The sequence below is a fragment of the Saimiri boliviensis genome, chromosome 11, assembly GCF_048565385.1.
Source record: "Saimiri boliviensis isolate mSaiBol1 chromosome 11, mSaiBol1.pri, whole genome shotgun sequence".
Classification (NCBI taxonomy): domain Eukaryota; kingdom Metazoa; phylum Chordata; class Mammalia; order Primates; family Cebidae; genus Saimiri; species Saimiri boliviensis.
The window spans coordinates 90,079,026-90,089,560 of NC_133459.1; the positions used below are offsets into that span (position 1 = coordinate 90,079,026).

At 46.7% G+C, this 10,535-nt stretch overlaps 1 pseudogene; it reads right to left on the minus strand.

Annotated features, from left to right (window-relative positions):
• Positions 1–3,812: 3,812 nt before the first annotated feature.
• Positions 3,813–5,402, minus strand: LOC101054269 (neurofilament light polypeptide pseudogene; annotated as a pseudogene).
• Positions 5,403–10,535: the final 5,133 nt, after the last annotated feature.

Consider the following 10,535-nt stretch of genomic DNA (forward strand, 5'->3'; position numbering starts at 1 on the left):
CCTGCCTCAGCCTCCTGAGTACCTGGGACTACAGGTGCGTGCCACCACTCCCAGTTAGTTTTTGTGTTTTTAGTAGAGACAAGGGTTTCACCATGTTGGCCAAGATTGTCTCGATCTCTTGACTTTGTAATCCACCCACCTTGGCCTCCCAAAGTGCTGGGATTACAGGCATGAACCTCCACACGCGGCTCCTCCTGGTGTCTTCTTGATGCTGCAGCTCTCTGTGGTGAAATATCCAACTCAGTGGTCCTCACCTGGGGCTCATCCTGGCCTCTGGATGACACTGAGCAATGTCTGGGGACATCTGTGGTTGTCACAACTTGGGGGGAGGCTGCTGGCATGGAGTGGCATGGGATGCTGCTCAGTACCCTGCAGTGCTCAAGACAGCTCCACCCCAGAGAACCACTGGCCCCTGTGTCCACAGTGCACAGGGGGAAACCCAGGATTATGTCAAGAACTTAGGGGGTTAGGCTTATGTGTCAGAAAGGTGGCAGCCTCGTGGTGAGGACACAGAGGGACCAGACCCAAAGCAGGAGTCTGACACCCCTCCTGACACCTAAGGATGCCAGGAAGACAACGCCTGTCAAGGGGGTGTGGGTGGTAAAGAAAAGTCAGTAACTGACCACCCTTGTGGAAGCTGGACTGGCAGAATTTTGTGACTGGACATCTGTGGGCAGAGAGGAAGGGGCAAGGGACGAAGCAGGAGGCAGGTCAGATTGGAATGTTTTGGAAAACTAAAATTTAGGAAAGTCCTAAAAAATATATGCTTGAAAACATGTGCATTTGTATGGAAGATATGTATGGGAACATATATGTGTATGTGCATGTATATATAAAGATGAGTGTGTGTCGCTATATTCATCTGACATCTACCTTTCTAGCTTATTTGTTTATATCCACCCATCCTCCATCCATCTACCTAGTCAGCATTCATCCACCCAGGCATCTATCCACTTATCCACCATCCATTCATCCATCCACCATCCATCCATCCATCCACCATCCATTTATCTACACATTGCATCTACCCAGCCAGGCATTTATCCACTTATTCACCCATCCATCCACCCATCCAACCACCATCCATCCATCCATGCATCCAACATTCATTTAGCCATTCAGGCAGTCATGCAACCACCCAGCCATTCACCATCCATACATTCACCCACTCATTGTTCCACCCATCCATCCATCTATACATTCATTGTCCATCTGTCCATCCATCCACCCATCTATCCAGCCATTCATTTATCCATCCATCCATTCACCTACCCATATATCCATCTATTCATCTATCCATCCATCCACCCAGCCAACAACCCACCTAGTCATCCATTTATCTATCCATCCATCCATCCATCCATCTATTTATGCATCCACTGACCCATCCACCCAACCGTGCATCAACTAATCCATCCTTCCATCCACCCATTCACCTATCCATCCACTCATTCACTCATCCACCCATCTACTCATCTACCCATTCATCCATCCACTCACCCACCTACTCAGCCATTCATTTATTTATCCATCCACCCACCTACTGATCCATCCATCCATCCATCCATCTATACATCCATCCAGCCAGCCATCTATCCATTCACCCAGACACTGACCCACTTAGTCATCCATCCATCCATCCATCCATCCATCCATCCATCCGTCCGTCCGTCCATTTATTCATCCATCCATTCACCCATCCAACCAGCCATCCACCCAACCATGCATTCACTCATGCATCCTTCCATCCACCCACCCACCTGTCTACCCAGTTACCCACCCATCCACCTGCCATCTGCCTATCCACCCACCCACCTACCCACCCACCCATTCATCTGTCCAGCCATCCATCTGTCCCCCCACCCATCCTCCCACCCATCCATCTGTCCATCCATCCATTTGTCCTTCCACCCACCCATCAGTCCATCCACCCATTAGTTCAGTCATCTTCAGATGTCATTCTGTTTTTCAGGCTCCTCTGGGCTCAGATGGTTTCTCAGATGTTCTCATTTCTGGCACCCTCAACAGTCATGAGGAGGTCTGGTCAGGTGTTTTGTAGGTTGTCCCTTGATTGCATTTGTCCAGTGTCTTTCTCATGGTCAGACTGGAGTGATGGGTTTTGGGGAGAAAGCCCACAAATGTGAGGGCCTTCTTGTTATATCCCACCAAGGGCACATGATAGCCACATGACTTCTCACTGCTGATGAGCTTGATCACCTGGCACTGTAGTGTATGCCAGGTTTCTCCACTGTCATTTTGATTTCAAGGTTACATTCTTTTCCTTTTCCTTTTCTTTTCTTTTCTTTTTTTCAGATGAAGTCTTGCTCTGTCACCCAGGCTGAAGTGTAATAGCACTATCTCTGCTTACTGCAACCTCCACCTATCAGGCTGAAGTGATTCTCCTGCCTCAGCCCCCCGAGCAGCTGTGATTACAGGTGGCCACTACCATATCAGGCTAATGTTTATATTTTTAGTAGAGATGGGGATTCACCACGTTGGCCAGGCTGGTTTTGAACTCCTGACTTCAAAGAATTCATCTGCCTCAGCCTCTCAAAGTGCTGAGATTATAGGAGTGTACCACCTCGCCTGGCCCATGAAGACATTCTATTGGATCCACACACAGTACTGACTCTGAGTTCCTATTGAGGGATGCCTGCGTGTGTGTGTGTGTGTGTGTGTGTGTGTGTGAGAGAGAGAGAGAGAGAGAGAGAGAGAGAGAGAGAGAGTTCTGCCTCCTTTTTCAATTGACCCCTTGGCTGTCCAATGTCAAGGCTGGGATTTGCACTCAGACTGGCTCATTTCCAGAGCCTGCGAGTGTCCTTCCCTCCATGTTCTTCCCTTTCAGCCTTAGCTGAGCTCTTGGGGGACTGAGATCACTGCAGCTTGTCTGGTCCCACCAGCTCCCAGCTCCCCCAGCCAGATATGCCATCCCAGGTTCCCCCATTTGCGGTCTTGCTTTGAATTTACGGGCCTGCTGAGCGGAATTGGAAACTCATCAGGGAGTGTGAAAGTCACTCTAGAAGGTGGGAATGCCAGCAGTTGCCAGCCTCCAGCACCTGCACCAACAAGAAGTCTTGCCACACAGCTTGGAATGTGGCAGGCACAGTCGGAGGGTGAAGCACTGGAAGATGAGGGCCTCTGTCCTCCCAGATCTCATGCCATCATGACAGCTGCCAGACTGAACTGAGCCAGTCCTGGTTCCACAGCCTATGAAGAGGGCAAGAGGTCTGTTTCACATCATCATTAGAATAGTACAACTTTCTGTTTACAATAGTAACACTGGCTTTTGCTAAAAAAATCTTTTCAGAAAACACACAAAAGTTTACAGAAAGGATACTGAGAAATCACTAAATTTTAGTTTATGAGGGTGAAGTTTATCGTCTATGTATGATGTCTCCTTTTTTTTTTTTGTACAACTTTACTATTTATTGCACATAACTCAAGGTCTTTAAGTGCTAACCACCAAAGGTTCAAAGGACTATTTTTCCATGAAGTTTAACATTAACATTAGTGAATTCATTTAGTCATGTGGTGTTTTTTATTGTAAACATCTGAATGAATCACATTGCCATAGTTCCTGAACTCATAAGCGTGGACCATGCACAGGCTGGCAGCAAGCCAGAAAGCCACTCTGCAATCAAACATTCTCTGCATAAAGAGGAAATTCATAGCACACCATTGAATGTCCAACCTAAGTCATCTCAGAATTATACATACATTGACTTTTTAATTCACATAGGATCTGGAACTCAACTGGTTGGTCGGTTGGTAATGGGGTTGACCTGATTTGGGGAGAATTGTTCCTGAAATAATTAAGGAAATGGGGGTTCACTCTTCTTAGTTGCTTGTTCCTGCCCAGCACCTTTAACTTTCTTATCCTCCTCTTCAGCTTCTTTGGTTTCCTCTCCTTCTTCAACTTCACCTCCTTCTTCTTCCGACTCTTCCTTGGCAGCTTCTTCCTCTTCGGCTGCCTCCTCTTCCTTGTCCTTCTCCTCCTCCTCGGCTTCTCCTTCAGAGGAAGGCTCATCCTTCCTCAGCCTTAGCAGCCTCAATGGTTTCCTCCACTTCAATCTGCTCCTCTTGGACATGGCTGGTGTAGTAGGAGGAGAAGGAGCAGGTGGACATCAGATAGGAGCTGGTCTGTAAACCACCATAGGCAGGTCGGCCAAAGACCTGGGAGCTCTGGGAGTAGCCACTGGCTATGCTTCCAACGCTGGTGAAACTGAGCCATTTCTCCTCGCCTTCCAAGAGTTTCCTGTAAGCTGCAATCTCAATATCCAAAGCCATCTTCACGTTGAGGAGGTTTTGGTATTCTTTTAGGTATCGTGCCATTTCACTCTTTGTGGTCCTCAATTCATTTTCTAATTTGTTGATCGCGTCCTGCATAGCACTGATGTCTGTGTTCTGCTTGTCCTCCAGCTCCTGCAGCTGCTTCTCCAGCGCTTCAGCACTTCATTCATGCCCCATCATGCTTCGATCTCCAGGGTCTTGGCCTTGAGCAGGCGGTGGCTCTCGGATACCTCGTCTTTGGTGGTGCGCAAGGCGTCGGTGTTCTTGGCAGCGCTCTCAGTCTGCACGGTGAAGCGGCTCTTGAACCACTCCTCAGCGTTCTGCACGTTCTTGGCGGCCAGCTTCTTGTACTGAGCGTGGATGTCCTTGAGCATGGCGGAGAGGTTGGGCTTGATGGAGACGTCCATCTCCACGGAGATCTGTGTGTACTGGGTCTGTGCCTGCAGCTCGGCAATTTCCTCTTCGTGCACTTTCTTCAGAAATGCAATTTGTCAATGCACTTTTCTAGCTCCCCGCCAGCGACCGCCGCCTCGTCGGCGCCTCTGCACGCTTCCATTAGCCGGCGCAACTCCTCTTCATAGCACGCCTGCAGGTTAAGCAGGGTCTCCTTTAGCTCTTGGCGCTCGCCATGGAGCGACTGCTTCTCATTGGTGGCATCTTCTGCCGCCAAGCACAGGTCGCGGATCTCCTGCTCCTACATCGCCTGGAAGCGGGACGGCTCCGAGTGTTTCTGGTGCAGCACCAGCAGCTCCACTTCCATGACCTTGTTCTGCTGCTTCAGCTCGTGCACGTGCTGGAAGAAGCTGGCAAAGCGGTCGTTGAGGTCCTGGAGCTGCGCCTTCTCCTGCGTGCAGATCGACTTGAGGTCGTTGCTGACGGTGGCTACCTGGCTCAGACTGAGGTTCTCCAGGCTGTGCATCAATGAGCCGGAGCTGGACAAGTAGCTGCAGCGCACGGACAGCGAGGAAGAAACCGGGGCTGAGCTGCTGGAGTCAGCTGAGCGCGCGGTGCTGTAGCCGCTGCGCACGCTGGAGATGTGCACCTGGGGCGTCTCCACGTAGCGCCGCTTGTAGGAGGTTGAGTAGTAACGGCTGGAAGCTAAAGGAACTCATGGTGGCCGCTGGTGGCTCCCGGGTCTGCGGCGGCAGTGGTGGGAGCCTGGAGAGAGAGAAGGACAAGGGAGAGCGGGAAGCGGGAGGATGGATGGCTGTGTGCCAATGTCTCCATTTTTTTTTTTTTTTTTTTTTTTTAAAGGAAAAGTTCCCTGAGTAATCCCAATCTGGAGATGAAGACTGTTAAAATATCTTTCAGGCTGCCTGCTGAAATTTTTTGTTTGTTTTGTTTTTTGACACTGACTCTCACTTTGTCACCCAGGCTGGAGTGCAGTGGCACTATCTTGGCTCACTGTAACCTCTGCCTCCCGGGTACAAGCAATTCTCCTGCCTCAGCCTCCAGTAGCTGGGATTACAGGCATGTGCCACCAAGCCCAGCTGATTTTTGTATTTTTGGTATAGTCAGGGTTTCACTGTGTTGGCCAGGCTTGTATCCAACTTCTGACCTCAGGTGATCCGCCTGCCTCAGCTTCCCAAAGTGCTGGAATTACAGGCATGAGCCACTGTGTCCAGCCCAGGCTGCCTGTTTCTAACTGGCTGTTTTTGGTATAGTTTTGAATGTATTGAGAAGTTGCAAGGATAGCTCAAGGCACTTCATATACTCTTTATACTCAAATATACCAGCGGTTTACACTTGCCCTATTCTTTCTTTTATTGTTCTCTCTCACTCTCACTCCATCCTTCACTGTGTGTGCACACATTTATGTGTGTCTATGTGTTTATGTATAAATTGTATGTGGATATGTGTGTATCTATCTATGTATACACAGAAAGATAGTTACTTATATGGTATCTATACTATATATAATTATTCAGTTATATATACACATAATTATATGTATGTAGCTATGCATGTATACATATTGATTTATTTCCATCTCTTTGAAATTAAGTTGGAGACATTATGCCCCACTAACCCTAAAGAACTTGGTGGAAATTTTCTAAGACCAAGACCCTTTCTTTCCTCCCTCCCTTCCTCCCCCATCCCTTCCCTCTCCCTTCCCTCCTCCTTCTCCCTTCCCTCCCCCTTCTCTCCCCTCCCCTCCCGTTTCTCTCCCTTCCTTTACCTTCCCTCCCCTTCCTTCCCATTCCCTTTGCTCTTCCTTCCCTTCCTTCTTCCTTCCCTCTCTCTCTCTCTCTTTTTCTGAGACACAGTCCACCCTGTCACCTGGGCTGGAGTGCAGTGGTGCAATCATGCCTCATTGCAGCCTCGACCTCCTGGGCTCAAGTGATCCTCCCTCCTTAGCCTCCTAAGTAGCTTGAACACACCACCATGCCTGGCTAATTCTTTTGTTTTTTTTTTTTTTTAGATACAGTGTCTTGCCTGTCACCTAGGCTGGAGTACAGTGATATGATCACAGCTCACGTCCAGCCTCAAACTTCTGGGCCCTAGCAATCCTCCCACCTCAGCGTCCCAAGAGCTGGAACTACAGTCACACGCCACTAATTTTTATTTTTATTTTTTGGCAGAGAGAGGGTCTCCCTGTGTGGTCCAGGCTGGTCTTGAACTCCTGACCTGAAGCCATTCTCCCACCTCATTATCCCAAAGTGCTAGAATTATAGGCATGAACCACTGACACTCAACCAAACTGGTGCTGTGTCCTTCTGATACATTGCCATAATTTTTAGAATTCCCTTACTTTCTGACACAAAAAGATGCTCCAGAAATATATTCTTTTCTGCCCCAAACCTGGAGCCAACCTCTTTTCTAAACAGTCCTGATGACTTTTAGCTTTTCCAAACATAGGTACTGTTAAAAAATTGGCTGGACATGGTGGCTCATGCCTGTAATCCCAACACTTTGGGAGGCTAAGGCAGGTGGATCACCTGAGGTCAGGAGTTCAAGTATAGCCTGATCAACATGGAGAAACCCCGTCTCTACTAAAAATACAAAATTAAGGCCAGGTGTGTTGGCTCATACCTGTAATCCCAACACTTTGGGAGGCCAAGGCAGGTGGATCACTTGAGGTCAGGAGTTCAAGACCAGCCTCACAAAAGTGGTGAAAGTCTGTCTCTACTAAAAATACAAAAATTAGCTGGATATGGTGGCAGACACCTGTAATCCCAGCTATTCAGGAGGCTGGGGCAGAAGAATTGCTTGAACCCAGGAGGCAGAGGTTGCAGTGAGCCAATCACCACAACATTGCACTCTAGCCTGGGCAACAGAGCAACACTCTGACTAAAATAAAATTTAACTGGACATAGTAGCACATGCCTGTAATCCCAGCCACTCAGGAGGCTGAGGCAGGAGACTCAGTTGAACCCAGGAGGTGGAGATTGTGGTGAGCCAAGATTGTGCCATTGTACTCCAGTCTGGTCAACAAGATTGAAACTCTGTCTCAAAACAATATGCGCTACACCCATACATATATGCACTTTTCTGAATAATAATCGAATCATACTATTGATACTGTTCTTTGACCTTTTAAAAAAAATTTTAGCGATAGAATATGGAAATCTTTCTATTTTATCAAATACAGATTTGTGACATCCTTTTTAGTGAGTGTTGTGTTTTATCTTATGGTTTTACCATAGATTACTTAACTAATCTCCTAAATTAAATAGGAGTGCGGTGCTGCAATCAGGGCTCACAGCAGCCTGGAACTCCTGGGCTCAAGTGAAGCATCTAAGTTGTTTATTATTTGTTTACCTTTATCCATAATATTTCAGGTCAAGTGCTTTTTGTGTATGCACATCTGCATAGTTCTATGAGCATGTCCTGAGGACAGTTTTCCAGAGGGAGATTTGCTTACAAGGACAGTTATTCCAATGTCCTCCACCCACTGTGTGCTAGTTATGATTTATCACACTGTGACCATCCTGAATATTATCTATTAAAAAAAAATACTTGCCAGTTAGATTAGGTGTGGTGGCTCATGCCTGTACTCTCAGCTTTTTGGAAGGCTGAGGCAGGAGGATCGTTTGAGCCTAAGAGTTTGAGATGAACCTGGGCAACATAGCAAGACCCCATCTCTACAAAGAAATTTGACAATTAGCCAGACATGGTGGCATGCACCTGTAGTCCCAACTACTTGGGAGGCAAAGGTGGGAGGATTCCCTGAGATCAGGAGTTCAGGACTGCAGGGAGGCATGATTGCACCACTGCACTCCAGCCTGGGCAGCAGAGCAAGACCCTGTCTCTAAAGAAAAAAAAAAGGAAAGAAAAAGAAAAAAATGTCATTTGAAGGCTAAAAGTAACATCTCATTGTATGATCAATAATCGTTTTATTACTGGAGAGCTTGACATTTTTCATAATGAACATTTATGATGCTTTTTGTGGATAATGTTCACTTTTAACAGTTTGTTTTTTTAATTTTAAGATAACTTGTGGCTTACAGAAGAGGTGCAAAAGTAGTACAGAGTATTCCTTTACACCTTTTATCCAGCTTCCTGTCAGCTGACATCTTCCATAACTACAGAACATTTATCACCACTAAAAAGTCTACCTTGCTGCAATATTAAGTACAGGGCTGATTCAAATTTCATCATTTTTTCTCATTTCCATGTGCTTTTGTGTTCCATGATCTATCCAGGAACCCACATTTATTAAGCTATTTTGTTCACTTTTTATTGATTTGTTGGAGATATTTATTTATTTATTTATTTATTTATTTTTTACTCAATTACTTTTAGGTATAATTGAGGCTACACTACTATACATAATCAGGTGCACGCTATTCGTAACAATGCATACCATGGTGCGGAGCTGATTCCAATGACCATATTTTATATTTATTGGTCATCGACAGCATACATTTTATGCTCCAAAAAAAATACCTCGATCCAACAAAATGGTTACATTTAATGTTCTTTTAAAGACAGGCGAACTAAATTTAAGGAACAATCGTCTTTTCTTCATAGCTTATTTTCAAGTGGCTGATACGAATCTGCCAAAGAAACAATTATGCGTTTGACCTAACATCAGATAATCTGCCAAGTTCCCGAGACAGATGCATCGGTTGTTCAGTTTCCGAAAGTAAATACAAACTTTCTTGTTGGAGATATTTATATATTAAGGATGTCAACTTTTTGTCTTGTCCCTTTGACAAAGTATTTCCATTTTGCTTTTTCACTTTGGTGATGACTTCAAGAGATGGGTGGAAGGTGACATACAATGATGCTGGCATCCTGGCTTAAGGCAAGGGTTATAGGGCACAGACTTTATGCCAGATTGTCTACACACTGTTCTCACCTCCCCATACCCTCCCAGACTTTGTTTCTCTTACACATATTGAGGAACTGGCCACATGTCACCTTGTGAAACCTTGATATTTTATCCCACAAAGTTGTGCCTACCTCGAGTAGAGCCTACATCTTAGACCACATCACAGTTTTTGAATTGTTTCAACCTCTGTTGGGTGATGCAGAGTGAATGGGGCCCAGTTAGTCACCTTGTTGAGGAACATGCCACAGTGTCCCCACCCTCGAGGAGAAGGGGAGGTGTGACCATATCACAGTTTTTGAATTGTTTCAAGCTCTGTTGGATGATGTAGAGTGAATGGGGCCCAGTTAGTCACCTTGTTGAGGAACATGTCACAGTGTCCCCACCCTCGAGGAGAAGGGGAGGTGCCCCATCCCTGCAGGTTGGGGTGCAAACCCCTGCAGAAGTGGGCATTGTGAGTGCTGCCAGGAGCTGGGCTGCAGGTTTCCTGGCTGCCGACACAGCTTTGCTGCTGTGTTTGATGAGCAATACTAGGGACAAATGAGAGACCCCACGTCCCACCCGACAGCCTCAGACCTGTTCTCACCCACTGTGGTTTGAGAACTCAGTGTCTCGCTGACCCCTTCTGGGTAACTTGCAAGTGAAGGAATTGACAGCTGGTGCTCCAGGCCACTCAAGAGACTCTGCCATCAGTCTGTTACCCAGGCCATAGGGCACTTTTAGAGAAACTCTGTTGGGGGAGGAGAGATGTGGACGCACTTATTAATCACTTTCAGGCTGCAGTGAAGGCACTTCTGGTGAGGGACATCACAGTGAGAGGGCAAGACGCTGTCTAAAAAAAAAGAAAAAAAGAAAATTGGGCTGGTCACAGAGGCCCACACCTGTTATCCTGGCACTTTGGGAGGGTGAGGTGGGAGGATCACTTGAGCCCAGGAGTTTGAAACCAGCCTGGGCAACATAGCAAAACCCT